General features: G+C 49.4%; 1 protein-coding gene across 3 annotated transcripts in view; it reads right to left on the bottom strand.

The window, feature by feature from the left end:
* PKNOX2 (PBX/knotted 1 homeobox 2) overlaps nt 1-25,521 on the bottom strand; it is a 275,626-nt gene that overhangs the window by 88,530 nt on the left and 161,575 nt on the right. For 2 of the 3 annotated variants that reach the window (XM_037841879.1, XM_037841880.1), the window contains exon 3: nt 15,682-15,788. The gene's annotated coding sequence lies outside the window, so the exon portion shown is untranslated. Of the gene's footprint in view, nt 1-15,681; nt 15,789-15,877; nt 15,901-25,521 lie in introns of those variants that run through there. The other variant, XM_037841881.1, reaches the window with a different exon arrangement.

Raw genomic sequence — 25,521 nt, 5'->3', positions numbered from 1 at the left:
CTTTCAGAATGTTCACATCTGAATTCCATGGGAAACTGAGGGTGTTTGGAGCTGCCATGAAGTAATACGGCAGGGCTCCAGGACCCTATGTGGGGTGTGTGTGCATGTTGTTCTTTTGGTTCTTTTTCAGGAAGGAGACGCCTGACCCAAGTCTCCAAAGTACCAGGTGTACTTTTACCTCAGGTGTACATGGCAAAGCACTAGAATTGCAGGATTCATTCATTCAACAAGTCAAGTCCCAACAATATGTGTTGGGCTGTGGGAGGACAGAGAAATGAGGCAAGGTCTTCTCTCCACGGAGCATGGTTAGTGGAGGGAGGTGACAGTGTAGCAGGAAAGAAGAAAGTGAGATGGAGGGACACAAAGAGGTAGCCTGGGGATTGATGGCTTTTCCTGTGCTAAAAGCTCTGTAACCGCAGATGATTCCCACTGGCCTCACTGCTATCTATATCCCACCCCAGCCTGCCTTCCTTTAGAAGACAGGCCACCAGGATACTTGTGCAGCAAAATCACTCAAGGTCTCCCTGTATCTCATACACACGGGGCACCGAGACCCAGCACTCACTGCTGCAAAGGGTTCAGAAGGGAGCCATAGAGGGGAAGCTAATTCTTCAGGTAAGGAGAAAAAGGCCAGTTCTCATGGCTACGTCTATTTTGGGTGGTGGTAAGCACCCAAAATAGGCAAGAGCAGAAGGAAAAAGAAAGGGATTCCTAGAGAGATCAGAAAGAACTTCCCAGGACTAAGACTTTTGAAATATTAAGATGGATGTGGAATCTCTCTCTTGGACCCTATGGAATAAAGGACAGAGATCTTTCAGGAGAGAGTTAGGTTTAGACTTTCCTGGAACCCTGGCTGGGGCCCGCGGGTCCTGAAGGCAAGGAGGGGGCCCTTCCCAGAAGCCCCAATCTTAGACGCTCGTTGGCCGGGTGGAAAAAAGTGACAAGCTGTAGGGCCAGTAGCCTCCAGAAGAGGGAGCCTGGGGGCAGAGTCTGGGGCGGGAAGCTGGGTCTCAGAGGTTTTTCTCCCTTCTTAGGGGCGACGAGTTAGTTCCCTTTTGCCAAACCTCAGGTTTGGGTCTCTGGTGACCTCACGGCACAAATGAGAAAGTCATAGCGAAGACAAAGCAAAAGAAGCACAAGGAGGAGGATCTGAACTGTTTCCTCCGCCTTCTTTTGTTCACCGCCCAATGAGAGGTAGAGTCCTTTTGGAGTCCTGCCCCTAGAAATATTTGCACAGCATGAGGGCTGCCCAGTCTGGGGGTGAGGAGTGGTCTGCACCCAGGGATACCCTCAGACAAGGCTCAGGAGACGGTTTTCAGTTCTGGGCGCTGCTTGGCCGCAGGGTAGGGGCCAGACCCTCGGAGAAGGGCGGGGTGACCTCTCCCCAGGACCCAGATGGCCCTCCCCCTCCCCCTCTCAGGTCACCCGAGGTCACTAGGCCACTGCCCCATTGCCCTCTGGGGGCTTCTCCTGCGAGAGAACAGGAGGCCTTTTCATCACAGCTTAAGTTCCCTTCTCTGCTCACTCAGGCATAGAAGCTTCTGGCAACTTGATGCTCAGAGGACCTCAGCTGTAAGACCCTGTGCCCATCTCCAGAAACGCACTCCATTCTTCACAGCCTCCCACCCCCAGCTCCTCCCAACCTCCAGCCCACCCCCCACCTCCTTGGGCAAGCACCCCAGCTAGGCTCATCCTGAGGGGCCCTGGGGAACCCGGGAATCTGACTCGGGAGCCAGATGTGGGGGGACTCCTTGAGCAACAGTTGGGGTCCCTGGCCCTTTGGGAAAAACTGCCCTTGGGGCACTTCCTTTGGGAGCGGGGAGAGGACCAGGCCTGAGCTCTGCAAACCCGCCCGGGGCCTCCTGCGTTTCGGTCGGTGGCTCCGAGAGGCTGCTCCGCCCTGACCAGAGGCCCCGCGCTGTCACCAGACACCAGGCCACTCAGAGGAGCTCAGCCAGCACTGCAAACCAGGTTGCACGAGGGACGCTCTACCATGGGGAAATTCCCCAGCCAGGATGAGCTCATGCTAGAAGACTTTTTTGTTTTTAAATGCTGAAAACCTTTATATGACCGCTAGGGGAGAAAAAAAGAAACACAACAACCTAATGCAATACTCAACCTCACAATGATATCCAAGAGGAAATAATTTGTGCAATTGCTATCCTCATCAAAAAAAGCTAAAAATGCCGTTTTACAGAGCTGTGGGTGGGAGGGTGACGTGGTGCATGTGGGTGGTGGGGGGCTGAGGGGGCATGAAAGGGCACCTCATAGGGAGTTAGAAAGCACCCAGCTCCCTCTGCTCCCCCACAGCCCTGCCCGGTGAGGTCCTCAGGCTGGAGCCAAACTCCAGTGTGTCGACAAACAGGCTTAGGAAAAAACACCCAGCTCGTTAGGAAGGAGCTCATTAGGACTTGTTGACATGAAACCCATTACACCAATTAACATTCCATTATCGGCCCGGGGCACCAAGGGGTTAACGCGGCTGGGCAGTAATTGGGCCAGGGTGCCGGGGTTGGGGGCTCCGGGCCTGGAGGATGGGAAACAAAGTCTCACTAGGACCCCTCTGGCCAGCTGGCCCCACAGCCTTTGCTCCCGCCCCCTGACCCCAGCTGGATTGATCCGGTGCTGAGGTGGAAGAGGGAGGAAGGGGCCAGCTTTCCTTTGGTTCCTCAGTGACCCGCCCCTCTATTACCCCAAACTGGAGACCAGGCCAGAGGATGGGGTGTGGGGGTGGGCGTGCTTCTACCATCCTGGACTCAGATCGCCCCATTTTTCTTCATCCACTCCCCTCTCTGCACACACGCGCACACATGCATACACACACACCCACCCCCCTTTCTGCTCCAGTTTCTTTCTCAGACCCAGAAGTTAGTCCCCTCTCCTTTCTCCATCCAAGTCTGGGAAAGCTAGAATCCTGGAGGCCCCCAAGCATAGTTCACCCAGACAGGTTTGTAGTTTTAGGGGGAGCTGGCCAGGACCCCAGGATGGAGCTCCTTCCTCCTGTAGCCACCGAGGGTCCCCGGGGAACCCCCTCTCTTCTGTCCCCCGACACCTGCTGGCAGTATTTTCAGGATTCTCCTTCCCTCACTACCAGGAGAGCCTGGGTACTGGGTCTGTTTTCTCATGTGTAAAACTGGGATGGACGAGACCATCCAGGGGGTTGGGCCCAGCTCTTACTTACCATGATGGGAGCCCGTGCTTGGGGCCAAGGGGACTGGATCCCACCCCCAGTTGGCTGCTGGGCTTGGACAAGCCGTTTGCTTTCCCTCTCTGGCTGCAAAATGAGGGGATGTCAACAGAATATTCTGAAAGCCTTTGTCCACCGTTAGCACTCAAGAAATGCTCATGGAACTGAGCAGATATAGTTGGACTGTAGCTTCATTCCAGAGGCCAGCCGGCTCTTGTCTTCTCCTTGCTTCTCATCTGAGAGTGGCGGAACGAGGCCCCTGAGGCCCACGAGCTGGGAGCCCTCCTCAACCCCCTCCCCACCTCCAAGCCCGTCCCTCTGAGCCACTTGCAGACCAGGTCTGGGTTCTGACGTCTAGACGGATTTGCAGGAGGCTGAAATAACACAGTGAACTCAGCAGGAGGGACCAAAAAGCTGCATTAGTAACCTCACTGGCTTCAACTCTTCCCTCCGGAGCAGCCGCCTCAACTCCAGTGCAATCCCCTTTATTTTCCTTCAGGGAGAGCCTAGTCCAAACTGATAGACATCGCGCCCAGCTCCCTTCCCAGAAGTGGACTGTAGGTGGCGCCGCAGAGCCCTCTGTAATTGCATTATGTAATATAACCTGTTTACTAAATCATGTAATCAGTCCGCCTTAGGATTTACAGCTTCGGATGTGTATGGAGAATTGGACTTTGAGTCAAATTTAAAAACAAATAAAAATGAGAGGCAGCTGTTGCTGATAGTGTGATATTCGTCTTTTGGAAACAAATTCACCCCAGTGCTATAAATTATGCCTGAAAAAAAAGTGTTGTGGGTGGGAAGGAGTTGGCTAGGTCTCCTCTGCTGGCATCGGAGTGACGAATCTTGAAATAACGGTGTCAACCTGTCACTGATTTCATGTGACTCTGTGGATTTATCTAAAGAAACACAGGCATGCAGGCACAAGCACACACACACACACACACACACACACACACACACACACACACCCATTAGTTCTCTTCACAAAAGCCGAGAGCTGCGTGTTTTGAGCTGGGTGGTCCCCGCAGCTGGGCATGTGGAATTTAGCCCCAAGAATGGGGCTGGGACAAGAGGGGGGCCCGGAGGGCGTGGAGGTCTCAGGTGAGAGAGGGCAGCCCCCCACCCTCCCTGCTTCCCTGGGAAGTTTTAAAATATGAGCCAGGATCTGTTACCCCCAAACCAGTCATCTGCTTGATATGTTTCAAAATGAGGGAGAAGTGGAGGGTCCTTGAGGTGAGGGCTGAGGCCTGATGGGGAAGGGGCCAGCTCCCCAGGAGCCTACCTAAGCTCACCGCGCGTCCAAGGCTATCCCTGTGCCCCTTCACCCCAGGCGCTGTGGGAATCGGGAGGAAGCCCAGGGGACTGAGGATTCAGGATGCATGAGGTACATGGCTTAGGGGATGCCACTTCTCCCCTGCCTCTGTGGCCTTGGGGTGCTGCTGGGGAGAAGGCAATGGTAATCTTCCAGGCTGATAAGGTCAGGCACTCAGAGTGGGGCCCGGGAGCCGGGGAGGGTAATCGTGGCTATGCTACTGAAGGAAAGGCTGAGGGGCAAGAGGAGCTGAGCAGAATTTGCACTCAGGATCTGCTCCACTTGCTCACTCTGTGTCCTGAAGGCTGGCAGGCTGAGAGGTCAACAGTGAGCCACCAACCCACAATTACCTAGGCCCTAGGCAACATGGAACCTGGCACAGAGCCCGAGTCCTTGCAGGGGGCCCCAGGGGACCCTCTGGTTGCTGCTTAGAGCTCTCTGTGGGGAGTAATTCTCGAATGACTTCAGGAGGTAACAAGGAAGACAGTGGCAACTCGGCCACCCCAGGCTCTGTGTACTAATTGTCATTTGTTACCTCTCTGGGAAGCCTGCTTGGAGGGTGGTGCCCAGTCTTGCCCTATGATTGTGATGCTGGTCTCCAGGGAACAGAACAGGGACAGAGAGGAAGCCAACGTGAGCCTTGGCTAGGACTGCCCGCTTCTGACTCCCCGAGAGACATGAAAACCAATCTCTCTCTCTCTCTCTGTCTCTCCTCCCACAGGACACCCCTGTATCCTGTAACTGCCATGTGGAACAGTCTTTGGAAGGGGTGAGAGCCTTCTGTGAAACCAGAGAACCAGGAGACTCCCCCACCACTCCAACTCAAATGGCCTGTGCTCCTGCTTCCAAGAGCCTCTCCTCTCCCCATCCTCGAGGTCACTTATTCTTTGCTCTTTATCTGGAATTAATATGTCCCCTGTGTGGCTGGATCAACAGGTCATTTATAGGAACCTGGAGAAAGGCAAGGGCTTGCTGCCAGAGGCCCAGTTTGGGAGGATGAGATATTGTCATCCACCAGTTTGGTGGGTGGAAGCTTGGGGGTACACAGGGAAAGGATTTGGCTAAGCAGCATTTCAGGGGGCCCCAGCCTTGGAGGTGAAGGGGGTTGCTGGCGAGAATGACCCAAGCCTGCCATGGACGGAATGTGTCTTCCTTGCCCCGAGCCTGAGGGAGAGGGGCCTTGCCACCCTGCTCTCATCTTCCTGCCTCTCTTGCAGAGTTCCCAGCACATCAAGCACCCAGAGCTCCAGGCTCCACCATATGGAGCAGGGACAGAGTTACGAGAGCAGCCCGCCCCCGGCCCCAGCACCCGTCCCCTCCTTGTCCCGGCTTCCCCATGCCAGTCCCAGGGAGTCAGAGCTCCCTTCCTCCCCGCCTCAGCTGTCACACCTTTCCCGGCTTCAAAAAGCCACTGATATATTTTACAAACTGAAACAGCAATTTAATTCCCCCTGAAAGCGGCAATTGTCCATTAGATCTTCCTACCGAGGAGCTTAACAATAATTCCTTTCATCCAACTGCTTGCTTCTTCTTGATCTGAGAATCAATCCCATAAATAGCAGGCAAGAGTTTTCACATTACTCTCCCCCTCCAGCTTTTAGCATTTTGATGAACAGTCTCGTCTCCTCTTTAAGCACTTTACAACTTGGCAATTTTTCCCCCTTTAGTTCCTTTAAACAAAATTAAAAAAACAAAAAAAAAAACCAAAAAAAAAAAACCAGAAAGGAAGGAGAAGCAGGATGGTTGTAAGGGTAACCAGCCTTCACAGTCTTCTCACGGAGAGAAGGTTTGTACCTTCTTCTGCCTGGAGGCAGGGGGATGGCAGCAATGATCTTCCACGGGTTCTGTATGCTCGAAAGTAGGTGTTACTTTGTTCCCGGGGGCATCATTAATTTTGGTCCCAAATTTTATACTCCTTCTTTTGCTAATGACACTCTGCTTACCCAGTATTTTTCTCTTTCCAGGAGGCCCCCTCTTTGTTGTTGCACCCCATAAGGATGGAGGCCAGGAGGTCATGGCCACTGCCCCGGGGTTGTTTCCGGTTAATTGAGCCTCTCCCTCCACCGGTTGCCCATCACATGGACAAGTGTCTAACCAAGAGATGGGGTTCTGCTCCCCCCTTTTTCAGCCCAGCCTCCTTCATCTCTATCCAAACCACATGAGCAGGAGAAACAGGGAAAGGAGAGTGCTTGAGGGCTTTTATTCCATTCTTTTTAAACATTCAGGTGGCTCTGAGGATCAGGGACAGAGGCGAGCCTCCAGCTCTTCCATGGGGTGGTGGGGAGGGGGCATTGCCAGGGCACCTGGGAGCCCCGGCCTGCTCCCCCGAGACCACATCATGTGCTCTCTTGTCTGCACACACGCACAGAGAAACAAATCTAAAAATGAACCGAGGGACCGAAATCCCCCTCGACAAACCTGATTCCCAGGTTTATTATTATTTGTCAAGAGCCGACGGCAGCCGCTGCTCGGGAGCCGAGCCGAGAAAACAACACCGGCCAGGCCCCTGAGGCTCACAACTCAGCAGAGACAAACAGCTCAGACGCCGGGGATCCCAGATCAAAGAAGTGCTCCTGCTCTACAAGAGCTGGACGGCCTCCTTCCTGCTAGGCTACCTGCCTCCCTCCCTTTCAAAACCCTTTCTCTTCTCCCACGCAGGCACAGCAGGGCGAATGATACTCTGCTTACCCAGTATTTACCCAGTGTGGGCTGGCAGAGGGGGTGCCCCTGAGGACAAGGTCCTATAGCAGACCCCCTCCAACACATGGAGGAGCTCAGCAAAGAGAGGCTGCCGGAGGATTCTCCAGGAACCAGGGATCCCGAGAGGGTCAGCCATGCCCCTCTCCTCTCTGAGAATGACAGTACCACAGCCTCTGGCTGGATGCCACCTGGGATCGATTTTTTAAACTTGCCCCCAGAATTTTTTTTTATTTTTTAAAAAAAGCTCAATAGGGTTGTGGAGGCAAGTTGCCTCCATGCTCAGTTTGTCACTGAAAAGTTGCTCACCTCTGATGCTCCCTTACCCAGCCAAGAGATGGTCCTCGCCCTGGGCCTTCACCATGACCTTGAGAAGGGAGGGGGTGGCTTTGATAAGAGAGGAGGATCCGTTCCTGGACACGGACCCCCTGTGAGCAGACGTGCCCTCCATCACCCAACTTCTAACGTTCCCTCCACACCGTATGCTGTGCCTCTCGGCTGCCAGCAGGGCCCTCGGCAGCCACGTGCTTACCTTCATCAAAACTTTGCTCAAAACTCCACCCTCCCACCAAGACTCCACTCATTTTTCCACTCCTCACCCAATCCTTGCCATCAGGCATAAGCAGGGCACTGCAGTTTTAATGATCGCTGTGTGTTTTTTTGAAAATCTACTTTCCATCCAGTGTTTCCCATTTTGCCCATTGAACTCTATGCTCCCCAGAAGGAAAGATCATGACTTGGCCTTGCATTTTCTTTCTAGGGAAAAAAAAAATTAAAAATACCTATGCAATATGATTTCACAAGGCCTACCTCTTTACGGAGCCTGAATATATACACAATTACAACTTAATTCTTTTGGCTTGCCATTAAAATGTAAAACAAACAAACATATCTGGGAAGGCTAACCCTTTAAGTCCCAGCAACCATTTATACTTCAGTAAGAATGAGTTTGTGGTGGGGGGAAGGGGTGTATATGAGAATGCTGTATTTTCTGCATGATTTTTCCGTAAACCTACAACTTCTCCAATTAAAAAAAAAAAGAAGAATGAGTTTGTTAGTTCCTTTCTCTGGAGTAAACTATGATGGGGTCAGATGATAATAGAAAAATACTGACAACTGTCGTTTATCAAGCCCACAGATGAACCAGCCTTCTGCTAAGCTTCCTGTACAGACAACCTGGTTTATTTCTCTCAACAACCATATGATATAGGTATTTTGATTGTCCCCATTCATGGATGAGAAAACTGAGGTATAGAGAGATTGAGAAAGTTTCCAAATGTTACACGCACTCTGATTTAGCATAAGGCCGAACATCTAACCTGGAAGTCTCAGGTGAAGGCAGGAAATACCAGAGGAGGAACGAGACCCCTTAGAAATTGAGGGGGGTGGGAGGTCCAGGGATGGCAAGGCTGATTATGAAAACAAGCTGTGACCTTTGAGTTGGGTCATCCCATATGGCTGTCCTCGCCGTTCATTACAAACTCTCATGTGCTCCCAATTTCCCAGCATTGTATATTGACAGCCCTAAATGTCTCCCGTAGACCAAGTGTGACTTCATGTGGCGGGATAGCTTACATAGTGACAGCCTCTTTCTGGCTGCCTTGCCATCTTGCTTTGAACAGCAGTGTGCGTACAAAATTAGTTAAATATTTTATTGCATTTTGCTCTTACTGTTTTATAAAAACTGGTGGAAGATGGAAAAATGAAAGTGCTGATACCAGCGTTAAGGAATAGAGGTCTCATAAACATAACACAACCGAGACAAAGATGGAAAACATTAAGCATGCTGAAAGCGGCAAATCTTGGGTCTCACCCGTAGACTCACTGGGCTGTGTGTTCAGTTATGAAGGGAAAGAACAAAATTACAGAACAAATGCAAAATGACAGAAATAGATGGTTGGAGATCGCATCTAAAAGGCAATGGATAATTGGGAGCGTGAGCATGTGTTTCGCTGTCTGGGTGCAGAGCCCGGCTGCATGCAAGCCAGAGCTGGGACTGCCTGTCCCCAACCCGGCACACGGCCTTGTCAGATCAGGCTCTAACTCATACAGGTCTGGGTTTCCATCAGTGTCATCAGCCCAGGTGGGGTGGAAAGGAGCATGCAGCAAGCCTGCTCCCTGTGATTGTCTCCATTTGGCCTTCTTTCCCCACCCAAGGATCACCCACAACTGCAAAGAAGTCTCTGTTCTGGAGGGAAATATGTCCATGACTCACAGGCTAAGAGTACCTGGCTCTATCTTTGGAAAGCCCATCCAGTTGAGCAGTTTTCTTTTTTTTTTTTTTCAGGTCAAGGCCCTCTATCCTCAGAGTATATATCCCGTTCCTTGTCATATCTCCCTGCCTACTAGCTTTACCCTTTGCACAAGGTTCTCACCACTCCACTCACCTCTCTTTCAGCCTTTTCCTTCTTCTGTCAGCCCAGAGAGGTTCTAGGTAGCAATCTGAACCGGCAACCAGTGAAGACATCTTTGCAGGCCAGCAACTGAGTTCCACCTCCCACTGCTCCTGGCTGTCCCCTGCCAGGCCCCGTCCCCTTCAACCTCCAGCCTTGGAAAGGGGTCTGTACTTCTCTGGCTTCTAATAGGGAAACCCTTAGTCTTATGCTGGCCCCAGACCCAAAGGAGGAGTGTTTCATATTAGGAGCAGAATCTTTCAATACTAACAAATTGTCTGAAAATCATAACCTGAGTCCCTCCTTCTGCAGTGACAACTCATTTCCCACCATTAAGGTCTCAGTGGAAGGAAAAAGCACTGCCTTCGGTACAAGAATCTCTGTGAACTTAAGGTCCGGTATTGGGTGCTTCTACTTTCCCCACACCTCTTCTTTCTCCAGTAAGGCAGACCTCACTGCTTATGTCAGGACAAGGACCCAAGTGGAAGCAGAGGAGGAGAAGACAGTTTTGCACAATGGACTCTGGGCCCTCAGGGACCAATTAGGATGCTCAGACTTAGAACAGATGATAATCTTCTGGGACCTGAGCCCTTGTTAATCTGGAGCTTCCAGTGTCAGGCCTGCCTAGGGAAAAGGAGCTGAGTGTCTTGACTCCCAGATCCAGGGTTTCAGCCCAGAGCCACGGTTGATCCGCAGCAGGGGAGCTGCATGGGAGACGTCTGCTCCCAGAACTGGCCTCTGGGGTAGGGAGGAGGAGTAAATTGGAATCCTCCTCCAAGATGACTCCCCAAAGGCACACAGTTTGCCTAAAACTGGGGCAGACATCCTGCTCTGTGTGGGCCCCTCTCGCGTTACCTCTCTTTTTAGGATCTGGCTGCCTCAAGTCAGAGCCTCTGCTGTGCAGCCTTGGGAAGAGCAGTCTGCTGTGTCTTTGTCCTGGAGTCCATGAAAGTGAAAAGGATCCCATTAATGACAAACTTGTTGTGGTCAGGGATTATTTCACTGACAGGAGCTGTGTGTGTGCGAGCTGAGAGGATGGGGGCAAAGGGGAGATGGGCAGAGGGAGATGAGAAGGAAGGAAAGCCTAGTTAAGGATGGTTGAGAACTTTCAAGGAGCAGAGTCCTCAGAAGGACAGAAGAGCCATGCCGAGGAGATGGGGGTTCATAAGGAAGGCCACCACGTTTTCACCGAGCTGCCCATCGTGGATCTCAGCTTTCCCTTCACTCCTCAGGAAACTGCTTCCCCAAATGCAGGTACGGTGGGGACTCGAAACTCCAGAGCAGAGTGTCAGAGGATGGGCAGAGATGGGAGGAACCTCAGCAGCCCTGAGGTCTGAATTCTTCCCTGTCCAGATGAGGAAACTTCAGAGACAGGGTCTAAACCCAAGTCCAGGTTCCAAGTAACAGATCTGATACGCCTTTACTGAGCACCTACTGTGTGCCAGGCATTGTGCTGGCCAGTGGGTGCTCCAGAAGGAGAGAACAGAGACAACTGGGGGGAATAGAGAAAGAGAGAAATGAAAATGTCCCTGAGCTGAAGCAAGACAGATCAATGACTTAGGATTTAAAAGGATCCGGAAGACTGAATGAGATTAATGAGAAGAAAGGAATGAGCAATTTAAACCTCAAGCCTGGACACCTAGTGGTGAAATTTCAGAACTTTGAAGCTAAAAAAGAAAAGAAAAGAAAGAAAAGAATGCTAAAATTTTCCATAGATTCTCACTGCAAGATTGGAAATAAGAAGATGGGGGGACAACGACTTTAGTTTGGAGAGAAAATGGTTTTCAGCCTGGGATTCACATTACCAATCAAGTGTGAAGACAAATAGAGTCAGTTCTGGACATGTAAGAACTCAGTTTATTTCCTACACAGCTACATAAAAAATAACTGGAGGTGGTATCCCAGCAAAACGAAGAAATGCAAGGACAATGACAAGTACACCCAAGGAAGAGCAGCAGCTCAGCATGAGCCATCAGAAATGAAGAGAGCTGCAGGGAAAATGAGAGACAAGCCGTCATTACATCTTGTGCTTGAAGATTCTACTGCAGCGGCCAAGCTGCAATGACAGAGGGTTGCATTTCCTTCTCCGTGGTCAAGTCCCACCATTTAGCTCTGTGAATACATTTTCATAGGCATAGTAGGTTTAATGGTTTTAATATATTTCCATCTTTAAATCAACTCATGGTCAGAACACAGATGTAACTACTGTTATATCATGGAATATAAACCTTCCAAATCTTTACAATATGCAAATAGTGGTTTGAACTAACACAAATTGGAAGTGCGAGAATGTGGGCTAATTTCCTCAACTCTCACAGATAAATAGATTACTCAAGAAAGAGAGATATAAGGATATTATGTGCCATAATAAACACTGGCCACTAAGTAATAAAAAGCAGCAACTCTTCATTGGGGTGGACTCAGTATTATGAGGTTTGAGGGTAGAGGAGAGAGGAGAGACTTTTTATTTTATATCTTTCATGCAGTTGACTTTTTTCCCTGTGAACACACTGCTAACTTTAAAAATAAATGAAATAAATAAATAAATGAAATAAATAAATAAATAATGGAACAGCTGTATAATAGAATACTATGCAGCAGTTAAAAATAACTTCGGTCCAACAAAAGAGAGCAAGTTTTTAAAACAGGATATCTATTGTGTTAAAATAAAAATGAAAAACAATAGGATGTAGCCCCAGCCTTCAAGCTGCCTCTTGCCTGCAGGTCTCTACCCTGAGCTCTGCCCCACCCCCAGTACCCTGCTTCCAGAGCATCTTTCTCTTCCAAAGTTTTGTAAGATGCATCCCTCTTCTGGCAGTAGGTCAGAGCTAATTCCCACATGTTTTGAGTAAACAAAAGTTGACTATCCATGAGCAGTCTAAAGATTGAATGGATGAAGCTGCAATAAGAGGCAAAACCTGCACGGGAACGTTTGCTGGAGAGCAGTGGAGAGGGGCTTGCAGTTCACAGGTGTGGGGCAGAGCTGGGGCTGGATGAGGGGCAGGGGCTGATCAATGGTCACACAGTTGAATTAGTGTCCAGAAAAGGGGGTACTGCGCTAGTTAAAGCCAGAGTCAGGAAGAGAGGTGATGAGAAGCTGAAGCCCGGAACAGATGTCCGGTGCTAAGAAAATTCTCTGGGGGGATTCGATGGGGAGTGGGCAGTGAGGTGTCCATTTCAGGAGCTGCTTGGGAGGCACATGCCTTGACTTTGAGAGGAGACCAGATCACCCTTTTTTTGTGTCCACAGTAGTTGGAAAAGAAGCAGCTTTAATACAGATAGGGAGGAAGCAGGCTGGGGCTCCTGGGGAGGGGCACAGGGAGAAGTTCCAACGTGCCAGGCATGGCGCGAGATGCTCTCTTGTACATTATCTCATCTAATCCTCACAGAAGCCCCACGAGGCAAATGGGGTGACCCCAGACACATAAAGACAAGGATGGTGAGAAAACTTAAGGTACATAATCATCCCAAATCCCACAGCCAGCCAGTGGTCGAGTTGGAATCTCAGTTTAGGTTGACCTGATTGCAAAGTCGTTGCTCTATCACTCATGCAACCAAAGGGCTTCCATAAATGTTAATGAATGACAACAGGGAACTGTCTTTCCCAAGCTGGGATACAGCTAATCCTGGTCTTTTCCCGAATTCTGCCTCTTTACCCAATCATGACTCTAGGGGTCCATTAGCCTGGTCTTGGGGACTAGGCATGTTTGCCCAACAGGACATTGAAGATTCTATGTTAGAGGAAAGTAGCCGCTAGGGCTCCCTTTCTACACAGCCCTGAGCGTTGATGGCGCATCCTGAGGCTGTAGAAGCTCACTGTGCCAGGCTTGGAAGGAGATGGATCAGGGCCAGGCATAAGTGCAGGGAGAACGGAGAGAAGCTGGGGTCCAGGATTCTTGATTTCCAGTTCTCAGCCTGTATCTGTCTACTACCAACCCCAAAAGCACACTCATTTGCTCTTGGCGCCCCTCAGATGCTGGCTCCCCACCTCCTCCTCCGCCTCCCTGGGCACCGCTGTCTCCACTGAGCCTCTGACTTCAAGGGAAGGCAGCCGTGCCCAGGAGAGTATGTGTGTCAGTTAGGGTTTGTCGTTTACACGTGGAGATCATTAACGAGACTTATTTTTAAATTGTAATTGCAAAAATGTAAATGCTCCCCAAACTGATGTGTAATTGCTACCCCCTCCACCCCAGCCCTTCCCCTCCGGTGCCAGCTTTGCAAGGAGAGAATTAGAAAATAAAAAGGGGGTGGATTATGTAAGCAAAACGATTTTAAAAAAAGAGAGCGAGAGAGCTAAGAATTTAAGTGAGACAGCTGGCGGCTTCTCTGATTGCCACACTTCCAGCATTCGTTGCAAAAATCGTCCTTGCCAATTGCACCCCTCCAAGCAACAGTGTCAACTGTATTTAGTCCCCAGAACAGACCATACTCACTTGGCAAGACAGGTCAGCAGTCAGTGGGTGGGTATATGTGAGTGTGTGTGTATGTGTGGGCAGCAGGGCAGGGGGAGTAGTTAGGGGTGGTATTTGGGGTGGTCTTATCCCATCCATGGAAGCTTGCAAGCCTTCCGTTCTACATGAAGACACAACCCACTGTGGAATTATGTCAGTCAACCCGTTTCCATCCTTCTTCCTACTCCATCCTGTAGGGAGGGCAGGGCACAGGCTGGCCTGCTTGGACCACGGCATCTGCAGCCTCAGGTTCACACCGGAGAGAAACAGGATTCTCCCAGGGGGCTCAGAGGAAGAACCTCAGGGCTATTTCCAGGCCAAGGGGAAACCACCGGCTTGGGTCACAACACACTTCCATACTGTTTCACCAGGAGTCTACACCCCTTGTCCCTCTGCCCTTCTTTTTCCACCTTCTCCCATCTCCTTCAAGCCCTCACCACAGCCACTGCCTACAGTGAATTCCCTTTGACATCACTGGACACCCAGGCTCTAAATGTTGTTGCAAAGATTGTCAACCTGTCCCTGGTGGGCATCGTCTTCACCCACACTTGGTGACGTTGTGACCCCACTTAGAAGCACCTTTCCTTTCAGCATCCACTTCAAGGAGCTCAAGCCATGTAGACCACTCCTTAAAACACCCCAAATACAGAGCCCCCCACACAGACAGAGGGGACAGAAAGCAGGACAGTCACTGCTGGCCAGTCGGTCATTCTCAGACTCGTGGTCCTCTATTAATATCTGCAGCTTTACTACCTACCTGCTTGGGGGGCTGGGCCTGGGAACATTTACTTTCTGGTTCTCTCTCTCTCTCTCTCCCCTTCTCTCCCCATCGCCAGGGAAGCCAGCTTTTTCCGAGGAACTTGGCAATGATAAGCAACCCCCACAAAATGAAGGCTGATGAACTGTAAGGTCATGGTGGTTCTGAGACATTAGGGAGACTTACAAAATCCTGGGCAGGGTCCTTTAGAGATGGGGGCCTGATCTCACCATAACAGATCCAGCCCTTAGCATGGCATACCGGAAAGGAAAAGGGTTGTTTGGGGTAACCTGATTTCTAAATCTCTGCTTATGCTGATTCTTATGTCTGTGAGATCATGAAGTTACTTAAGGGGATTAAAAAAAAAAACAACCTATCTGGTAAGAGGATTAAATGAGATTCTCCATTCAAAATGCTTTACAGATTCTAAAGAACTATTTCTCAGAGTTCATCAGAAATACTTGGGGTGCAGGTTCCTGCGTCTTACCCCAGACCCGTGGAATTAGAATCTCTGGCCAGGGGGGCTCAGGAACTATTTTTTTTACATCCCCCATCCCTAGGTGAGCCCCTGGTGACAATGCGTGTGCCAGAGGGTTGTACAAATGCCATCGTCATCATATAAGCAACACCGCATCCATCTATAGCAACAGCAATCTATTGCTCACAGAACACTAGGAATCAAACGAAGCCCTTGTCTTCCAAGAGCTATGGAGGTAAAATAAAGACGTGAAAAAAAAAATAATACAGTTTTAGGTTTTCTAAGGCTCTACATGCTAAACATCAGCTAACTGTTACGAGCTGGTTCCAGAGACTTTCAGAGGAAAAGATAATCTGCCTGGGGAACTTAACTATGTGTTAAAGGACAGAAAAGCATCTCTCACTGTTTGGGTGATCCTGGCGGCCTCTGGGATGGTCCTGGGGGACTCACTCCCCACTTCTCACTTCCAGCTGGGCCAGAAAATCTTCCCGTCAGCTGAAGCCCGAGCACCTGCAAAAGAAGGGCAGACCAGTGCTCAGCAGGGGGGCCTAGAGGCGCAGGGGCCATCAGAGAGCAAGGGGGGCCTGGGGTCTGCTCACCACCACTCCCCAGCTCCTCTCCCCTGCCCAGGCCGACTGTAAGGGAAATATGCCATTTCCTCCTCGGATGTGTCTACCATATTTACTGTTCACCTCTCTCCTCCATGCGGCTGCCAAGGGCCCCACCCTCACCCCCCACGGCCACCGCCACCGCCAAGCCTTTCAGAGTCCAAACCTTTGCTGTGGTTAGAAACACTTTATTGTCGCTTCGGGGAAGCCACTTGACACCTTGATTTCAGAGGAAAAGGGAGCTCTTGTAGCTTTTTCATTGGTGGGCCTGATGGCTGGCTTAGGCTGGGGTCTGGAGTGATGCTGATGGGGTGGGGGTAGTGGTGGGGTGCAGGGTCCCTGCGGGGAATGGGCCAGGGCAGAGATTAGCTGTGAATGACAACCTGTAGCCTAAAGGTGACTCTGGCTGCACAATGTGCTGCTGATTATTTTAATTAAAAGGAGTTACATTTGTTTTCAATATTTGCAACAGACCTAGGTGTCTGGAAAGTGATGTTGGTGCCCATCACCATCCTGACACTCGCAAAGCAGCCTCATCAGTTCCGCCTGGAGAACCAAGTTGCTAATTTGACCAGGGTCAGAGATGGACCCTCATGGGCTGTGCTTGCAGCCAGGATGGCAGGGTCACCTGGGGAGCACTGGGGAGCACCTGCGGCCAAGAGCCCCGGCCCTGCACCAGAGGTAAAGTCTTCTTTAACATTAGCACTTCCTTCCTAGTTAACACCATGTTCGTCTCCATGCAAAAACACATTTGCACCTTAGTAAAGAATGTAATTAGCTGGTGACATGACAACAGGAGGAGCTAAACAGTGGCCCAGGCTGGGAGCTGTGGTGGGGAAATGGAAATGGAGACCTTTGCCTGAACAAGACTCTCCCGCCTGCCTTCCGGTGCGAGTGTGTGTGTGCGCGCGCGTCTGTGTGTGTGTGTGTGTGTGCATGGTGTGTGTGTGTGAACATGCAGATGCTCTGCTGGAAGGTGAGGGTGGCAGAAGCAGCATCCGGGACCTGAGGTAGGTAAGAATCCCGGATGCAGGCGAGAGGAAGCCGAGGAATATGGGATGAGGCAGGACAGTCACTGAATTTCCATTAACAGAAGCTCTCTGGATTGAAAGAAAGTACCACCCCCCACCTATCCCACCCCCGCCCCAGACCCATCTCCAGGGAGGAGAGACTGAGGAGATGAGGGATATTGGGACACATTCAAAGGTGTGGGATACTTCCCTGGTCACTGTCTGCCTTGGGGCAGCCACGCCCAGGACCCCAAGAGGTCAAGTCCATCTGAGAGACAGCGAGCACCTCTCAGCCCCAAGCTACTCCTCTCCCCCGGTCTCTCCTCCACATCACATTTCTGTGAATCGCATGAATGACCCCGTTCTCTGGCCACCCAGGGACCTTGGAACAGGTTTGCTTCCTCCTCCAAGGGCCCCCCTCATTTCCACTACCCAGCCCATTTCCCCTGGTCCCCATCCCTTCCCAGTCAAGGCCAAAGATGAACACCCCTCCTTTCCAATCCCAATGGCATGAACCTAGAGAGGGCTGTCAGTTCGGGCCAAGCCCACCAGAGCAGCAGCTCAGCTCTGCAGCCAGCCCCGCACTGACTGCCGCCTCCAGACGGAGCCCCCCGTGCTCCCCACAAGGAGAACCTGGCACAGGTCAGGTGCTGGGAGCCCGGCCACGGCACCTCCCTGCCTGCAGCAGGCTCACAGCTCTCTAAGCCTCAAAGGCACCCGGCAAGCATTTGTTGACTGCATTCTGCTAAGCGCAGTGTCCAAGGAGCCTGGAAGGCCAGCCCTGAAGACCCATCCTCTCCCCTTCACCCTCAAGCGCTCTGCCCTCGTTCCAAACACACCGCCTGTCTGTGCGTCTATCCTGCCCGTGATTGCCCTCTGCTCACGCTGTCCCGGTTCTGTATTTCTGCCCGACTAAACCCTAACAGTCCTTCACTGTTCAACTCAAATGCTGCTGCTTCCCCAGTCAGAAGTAATGTCCACCTCCTCAGTGGTGTTTGCAAGAAGCATACTGTTTGTAATTCTCTTAAAGCTCTGATCACATTCTGTTTTATGCTATAGGTATCCTGCACCTGTCATCTCTAGCTTCAAACTGTAAGCTCCTCATGGGCAGAGATCCTGTCTTAATTATTTATCATTTTCTTCTTAATTAATTAATAATATATAAATATCTTATTTGTAATATTTACAGTCTTTCCTTTTACAAAGTCCTGTCATGATCAATATCTTCTTTAACACTTAAAATAACCCTCAGATTTTTAATATAATAACTTAGGTTTTATTATCTTTACAAATAATGCATACTTATTGTCAAAAATACGGATAAAAAAGAAGGAAGAAATTTCAAGTTAGCTGTTTTCCTACTGTTCAAAGATACAATAGTTAATATTTGAAGTAAAACTCTTCTTTCTTAAAAATAGTATCATACTTTACCTACTGTTCTGTAACCAGCCCTTTTTATTTAGCAACAACTCATGAATACATTTGCATGTAAGAGAAATATAAACTATAATTTTAATGGCTATATGGCATTCCATTATGGATGTACTATAATTACTCAGTTATTTTATCATTTGGTATTCAGATTATATCTAGTTCTGGCTATTACAAACAAACAATGCACATTCCTGTAGCTGAGTTTTGCTCCAGACTTGATCATTTCCTTAGGATAAATTTCTAGGTGTGGAAATGCCAAGCCTGAGGTTAAATTTAAGAATTTTTATAGCATCACCTAATTTGTCATACAGGAAGGTCACACCAGTTAAGTCCTATCAGTGATCTAGGAGACGCCTTTTCCTTGCCAGGGAGCTGTTCCCACTTCACAGATGTGGATAATGAGATCCAACCTCTCTGTCCTCTTTGCTCTTGTGTGAGTGTGCTTTGCAATCAAGTGCTTGCAGGAGCAGGTGCCCACAAGATGGTGGTCTCCCCAAAGGAGCAGAGGGAGGGACTGTACCTCGAGTTGTTCAGAAGAGAAGTATGGTGGGAGTGGTGGCAGGGGTCAGGCCATTCCTGGGAGCTTTGGTGATGTCAGCCTCCCCTACTTCATTTTCCAGGTATCTGGGGCAAATTTGGCAAATTAGAGATCTATTCTTGGATAGTGTGGTAGTTTGGAGCTGTTATGTACCCCAGGAAAGGCAATGTTCTTTCAATCCATTCTTGTGGGTGCAAACCTATTGTGGGTGGGACCTTTTCCATGGAGATGTGACCCAGCCCATTCAAGGTGGTCTTAATCCCCTTTCTGGAGTCCTTTATGAAAGGATAAAAAACAAATGAAACTCAACTCAGAGAACCTAAGAGATGAAATCCAGAGTTTGACTCAGAGAAGCTAAGAGAAGACCCACAGATGGTCAGAGAGAAAAACCCAGAGACATTTGGAGACAGCCATTGAAACCAGAACCAGGAGAGAAGGACCAGCAGACATCACCACGTGCCTTCCCATGTGACAGAGGAACCCCGGATGCCAGCAGCCTTTCCTCAGAGAAGGTATCTTCCTCTTGATGCCTTAATTTGGACATTTTCATGGCCTTAGAACTGTAAATTTGTAACCTAATAAAACCCCATTGAAAAAACCAACTCATTCCTGGTATATTACATTCCAGCAGCTTTAGCAAACCAAAACAAGCAGCTAGTCAGGTGCAAATTGCTTCAATGTAGCCTGCGATTGTTGAGAATCTACCACGTGGTAAGTCACTCCCATGATTATGTGACATTATATAAGACTCCATCTTGCTAGAAGACTTACTCTAAAGACTCTCCTTGCTGGCTTGATTATATGGTCATAAGCAGCCAAGTTAGGAAAATCCACGTGGCAAGGAAACACGGGAAGCTCTAGGAGCTGAGCGCAGCCTCCATCCTCCAGCCAGCAAGAAGCTGGGGCCCTCTGTCCTGCAACCACAAGGCAAAGAATTCTGACATCAACTTCAGTAAGCAGATCTTCCCCAGTTCTCACAATGAAAATGCACCCTGACCGACACCTTGATGGAAGCCTGTGCAACTCTAAACAGAGGACCTAGCTAAACCATACTCCTGACCCACAGAAACTGAGATAATAAACATGTGTTGTAAGCTAAAAAAAAAAAATCTACCATGTGCCGGGCCTAGGGTACATGCACGCACACACACACACACACACACACACACACATTCTCTCTCTCTCCCTGTTTTTGAGGTGCTCACCATCCAGTGGGGAAGCTAGAGGTAAAGAAGCCCCTGCAACGTGCAGTGTGTGTGGCTGTTGTCCTCCCCATGCCCTCCTCTCCTCTTCCCTCTACTGCCCAAGATCCCAGTGGCAGGGGCTGGAGACAGGGTCCAAGTCAGGGACGTGGCAGGAAGAAGCTCAGCCTGCCTGGAGGCTCTTCAACCTCTGCCTCTAATCTTGTCCCTTCTGGCTTTGGGAGGCCCCTCCTGATGTCCTGCTGCAGCCACAGGCTTTATGTCTTCCTTCTCTGCCTGCCCCCACCCTAAGACTTGCTCCAGGAGCTGGAGCTCTGCAGAGAGGATTTGCACCAGTTTTGGGCAGAGAAGCCAGCTCACTCCCTACTCGGGGATTAAAAAAATATACGTTCAAGAAAGGAAAGAAGGTCAGAGGTGACACCAGTGTGCCACCGCGTGTAGCACTGCTTCAGGGCTACAGCAGGCATGGATTGCTCTGTTTCCAGAACTAACAGCCCACCTGGTGCCACTTGTTTCCCAACAGCCTGGAGAAAGCTCCAAGGCAGAAACACAGCCTGTTACCTCCTTTCTGTCACTGCCAGCTATTCCTCCGAGCACAGGAAGGGCAATGCATACGACAGAAAGCATCGAGGAGAATGAAGGACGGTCTGGGGACGGCAGGAAGAGGCCGCCAAGGGTCGCAGCCATCCTCCCTCCTCCCAGACCACCTCTGCAAGCTGCACCGCCCCCCACCCCCTTTCTTGCTTCCCTTGCCCTGGAGCACCTTTTTAGACCTTAGGCGGAGAGACACCACCGCCCCCTTTTGTTGGCATACAGAGTCCTCCCCGTCTAGGAGTCTGACAGGCAGCCGGCAACACCACTGTCCCCTCCCAAGGCTAGACTTGAGCTGGACTCCAAGACTGCCCAATTACCAGGCAGTCTGGCAGGCAGGGCAGGGCCTTGGAGGCAGACGGAAAGAAAAAGAGAGAGATGGATGGGAAGACACCGGCCCTGCGCAATCTGATGGCCCAGGTGTTTCAAGGGAGGAGGGAGGAGGAAGGAATCAGGAGCCCTAGCTCAGAGGCAGGGTCACTCTGTTCCCACAATGGCTCCAAGAAATGGAACAGTTCTCACTCCCAACTTGTTAGCTGAGATCCTGCCTTCCCTGCCCATCTCAGTTCATTTTACTGCAGGGGAGAATCAGCTTTCCCAGAGATTCCTTTGCCTGTTTGCCAAGGGGGCTACTTGCACTCTTTCAGATGAGGAGGACATCAGTGAAGGGCTGAGCCTCTGGAATCTCTGCCCATTTGCCCAGATCAGAGGCTTGTCCTCTGTCTACTAGGGGGAAGGTTCCCACACCTTGGTAACCACCCCAGGAGCCAAAAACATCAAGGCCTTTGTGCAGATTGGCCTAAGAGCTGTGAAACAGTTATGTCCTCCTCTGGAGCCCACTCCAGGGGCTACCGCAGGGGTGGAGGGGCAGTTTACCCACAGGACCCTAGTGCATTTTCCTAATGGTGGACATTTGTGACAGTCTCTAGCTTCTCCACCTCCCTGGTGGGATAGGCGAGCCAAGGAGGAAGGACAGCGAGGACCAGCCCTGCCACGGCTCCCTATGTGACTTGGGATAAAGTCCCTCACCACTTTAAATTCTGTTTCATCCTTCTTCTCCTTCTCATCATTATCATCCACCTTCATCATTTTTGTCCATAAACAAGAGGCTGGACCAGTTTGGGTTCTAAGGTCCCTTCTAGCCCCATGGCATCCTCTGATGCCATCCTCCGAATCCCCTTAATCAGCTATTGAACTCAACTGTCATCCCAGGAAGACCCTCAAATTTACTCAGAGCAATGAGAGAAATGAGGCTGATCTCAGAGAAAGACCAGATACCAATCCACCAGGAAGAGGGGCTTCTGGAAAGCTAAAATAATTTACTGACTTGTTGATGCTGTTCCCTCCCTGGCTGAAAATCTATAATGGGCTGTAAGGCCTAAAAAAGATAAAATCCCAATTGCTTAACTTTCCGTTCTTGTCCTTCACGATCTGTCTGAACCTATCTCTCTTACCTCCTCCCCTGCTACTTTAAAACCTGAACCATTTCTCCACTGCCCCAGGCTCCTGCTGTCTCTCAGACAAGCACACCCCATGTTGAGCCCTCTGCTGCTCCCTGCTCGGGCCACACACCCTTCTGGAATGCCTTGTGCTCCCCGCTCTCGTCTCTTCCTTTTCCAAGTCCCATCCAGCCTTCAAGCCCTACCTTTCTCTGAACGTCTGAAGCTGAATGAAATCAGCCACTGTGTGGCTTAAAAGAACACAGATGTGTTGTCTCCCAGTTCTGGAGACCAGACGTCCGAAATCAAGTGTGGGTGGGGCCGGCTCCTTCTGTTGTCTCTAGAAAAGAATCCCTCCAGGCCTCCCTCCTAACGTCAGGTGGGTGTTGGCAGGCCTTGGCTTGTAGACCCATCACTCCGTGTAGCCTCTTTGGGTCTGTGTATCTGTGTCCACATTTCTTTCTTCTCATAAGGACACCAGTTATACTGGATCGGGGCTCACCCTAATCCACTATGAGCTCCATCTTAACCAATGACATCTGCCAAGACCCTATTTCCAAAAGAATTCACTGGGTGTTTAGCACTTGGATATATTTTTGGGGGGAATGGGGGGGCAGGCACAATTCAGCCCCCAACACATCCCGCCCCATCACTGGCCCTTAATCTTACTCTATTTTGTGACCTTCTGCTTTCTATGTTAATCTAAATCTTCTCAATGGTATCAGAAGTTTTGAGGATGACCTTATATTTGCCTTTTGCCTTCCATACACACTTAGGTGAGTACTGTATCCAAATAGATAATAGAAAGTATTGCTCTTGCCACACGAAGAGGGTCGCTACCAGAAACTACTAAATAATCGATCAACACTTAATCGGTTCAGTTGTGAGCTTACCTGTTGTGCTGGTTTGAATCTGTTATGTACCCCATAAAAGGCCATGTTCTCTTAATCCTCCCCTGTGGGTGCTGACCTATTGTTGGGTGGGACCTTTTGATTAGGCTGTTTTCTTGGAGATGTGACCCACTCAATTCAGGTGGGTATTAATCCTTTACTGGGGTCCTTTAAGAGAGCTCATGGAGAGAGGGCTCAGAGAAGCTAACAGAGACAGACGCCCAGCGACATTTTGGAGAAAACCATTTTGAAACCAAAACCCAGGAGAGGAAGGACCAGCAGACATTGCCATGTGCCTTCCCATGTGAAAGAGGAACCCCGGATGCCATTGGCCTTTCCTCAGAGAAGTATCTACCTCTTAATGCCTTAATTTGGGCATTTTCATGGCCTTAGGACTGTCAATTCGTGACATCCCCATTGTAAAATTGTAAAATTGTAAAAGCCAATTTATTTCTGGTATATTGCATTGCAGCAGCTTTAGCAAACCAAAACACCCATCTAGTTGTCATCTGTTGCCAAAGGCATCACAGTCTTCTAAATTCCAACATGCCCATGGATTGAGAGCTCTTTAACCAAATGTTGTAGTTTGCTAATGCTGCTGGAACGCAAAACACCAGAGATGGATTGGCTTTTATAAAAGGGGGTTTATTTGGTTACACGGTTACAGTTTTAAGGCCATAAAGTGTCCAAGGTAACACATCAGCAATCCGGTACCTTCACTGGAGGATGGCCAATGGTGTCCGGAAAACCTCTGTTAGCTGGGAAGGCACGTGGCTGGCGTCTGCTTGAAAGTTCTGGTTTCAAAATGGCTTTCTCCCAGGACGTTCCTCTCTAGGCTGCAGTTCCTCAAAAATGTCACTCTTAGTTGCACTTGGGATATTTGTCCTCTCTCAGCTTCTCTGGAGCAAGAGTCTGCTTTCAACGGCCGTCTTCAAACTGTCTCTCATCTGCAGCTCCTGTGCTTTCTTCAAAGTGTCCCTCTTGGCTTTAGCTCTTCTTCAAAATGTCATTCACAGCTGCACTGAGTTCCCTCTGCCTGTCAGCTCATTTATATGGCTCCACTGATCAACTTAGACCCACCCTGAATGGGTGGGGCCAACACCTCCATGGAAATTATCCAGAGTCATCACCCACAGCTGGGTGGGGCGCATTCCAAAGAAACACTCAAAGAATTACAGTCTAATCAACACTGATAATGTCTGCCCACACAAGATTACATCAAAGATAATGGCATTTGGGGGGACATAATACATTCAAATTGGCACACTGAACTATAGACAATTTCATATGCCTCCTACACTGGTATCATAAGTGAATGTGGAAGAGATAGAATAGTGGAAGGGAAAAGACTCAAGTCAGACAAACTCAGATTCAAATCCTAACTCTCCCTCTTCCTACCTCTGGGAACCATGATAACTACTTTCCAGGGTCTTTACTAAAATTTTATGATATTGTGTAACACACGTGATGTGCTGAGCAGATAGTAAAGCGCTCAGCCTATAATAAATGGTGGCAATGTTATTAATAATATTGACAGTGATAACAGTTTGTTTAAGATCTGGTTTAGCCCCTTTTTAGGTTCTAAAGAATTGGGGTAGCTGGTGGTAGATACCTGAAACTATCAAACTACAACCCAGAACCCATGAATCTCGAAGACAGTTGTATAAAAATGTAGCTTATGAGGGGTGACAATGGGATTGGGAGAGCCATAAGGACCACACTCCACTTTGTCTAGTTTATGGATGGATGAGTAGAAAAATAGGGGAAGGAAACAAACAGACAAAGGTACCCAGTGTTCTTTTTTACTTCAATTGCTCTTTTTCACTCTAATTATTATTCTTGTTATTTTTGTGTGTGTGCTAATGAAGGTGTCAGGGATTGATTTAGGTGATGAATGTACAACTATGTAATGGTACTGTAAACAATCGAAAGTACGATTTGTTTTGTATGACGGCGTGGTATGTGAATATATCTCAATAAAATGAAGATAAAAAAAAAAGAAGATCTGGTTTAGCAAACTCCTACTCACCCTTCAAGATTCAGCACGGTAAAACTTTCTCCGAAAGCTAGCCTACCCCATGCGAGACTAATCATTCTCCTTTCTCCTTTCCTAATAACTTGGGCCATATCTCTTATAAGATCAAGCCCAAACTTCTCAGGCCCTCCCAGCTGTATCTCACTGAATTCCTCCATCTGAATTGCGTCCCTCCCACTGGGCTCGGAGCTTACTGAGGGCAGGCACCCTGGCCTGGGAACGTGCATTTATGAAACGAGGGGATTTTAGAAAGGGTAAGCAGGAAGGCCAGAACAGATGTGGGCAGAGTTTGACCAGACACAATTTTCTGTCTAGAGAAATGGGTCTGGGGGAGACACTGGTGATTGGGAATCCATCATGGAAAGCAAATGGACTTTAAAAAAAAAAAGTTAGAGAAGTTATGAGTTTAGAAAACAACCATGCATAATATACAGAGGTCCCGTATATCCCCCTTTAACACCTTGCAGTGGTGTGGTATATTTGTTACAATTGATTA

Source organism: Choloepus didactylus, chromosome 6 (genome assembly GCF_015220235.1).
Source record: "Choloepus didactylus isolate mChoDid1 chromosome 6, mChoDid1.pri, whole genome shotgun sequence".
Lineage (NCBI taxonomy): Eukaryota > Metazoa > Chordata > Mammalia > Pilosa > Megalonychidae > Choloepus > Choloepus didactylus.
This window is presented reverse-complemented; position numbering and strand designations above follow the sequence as displayed.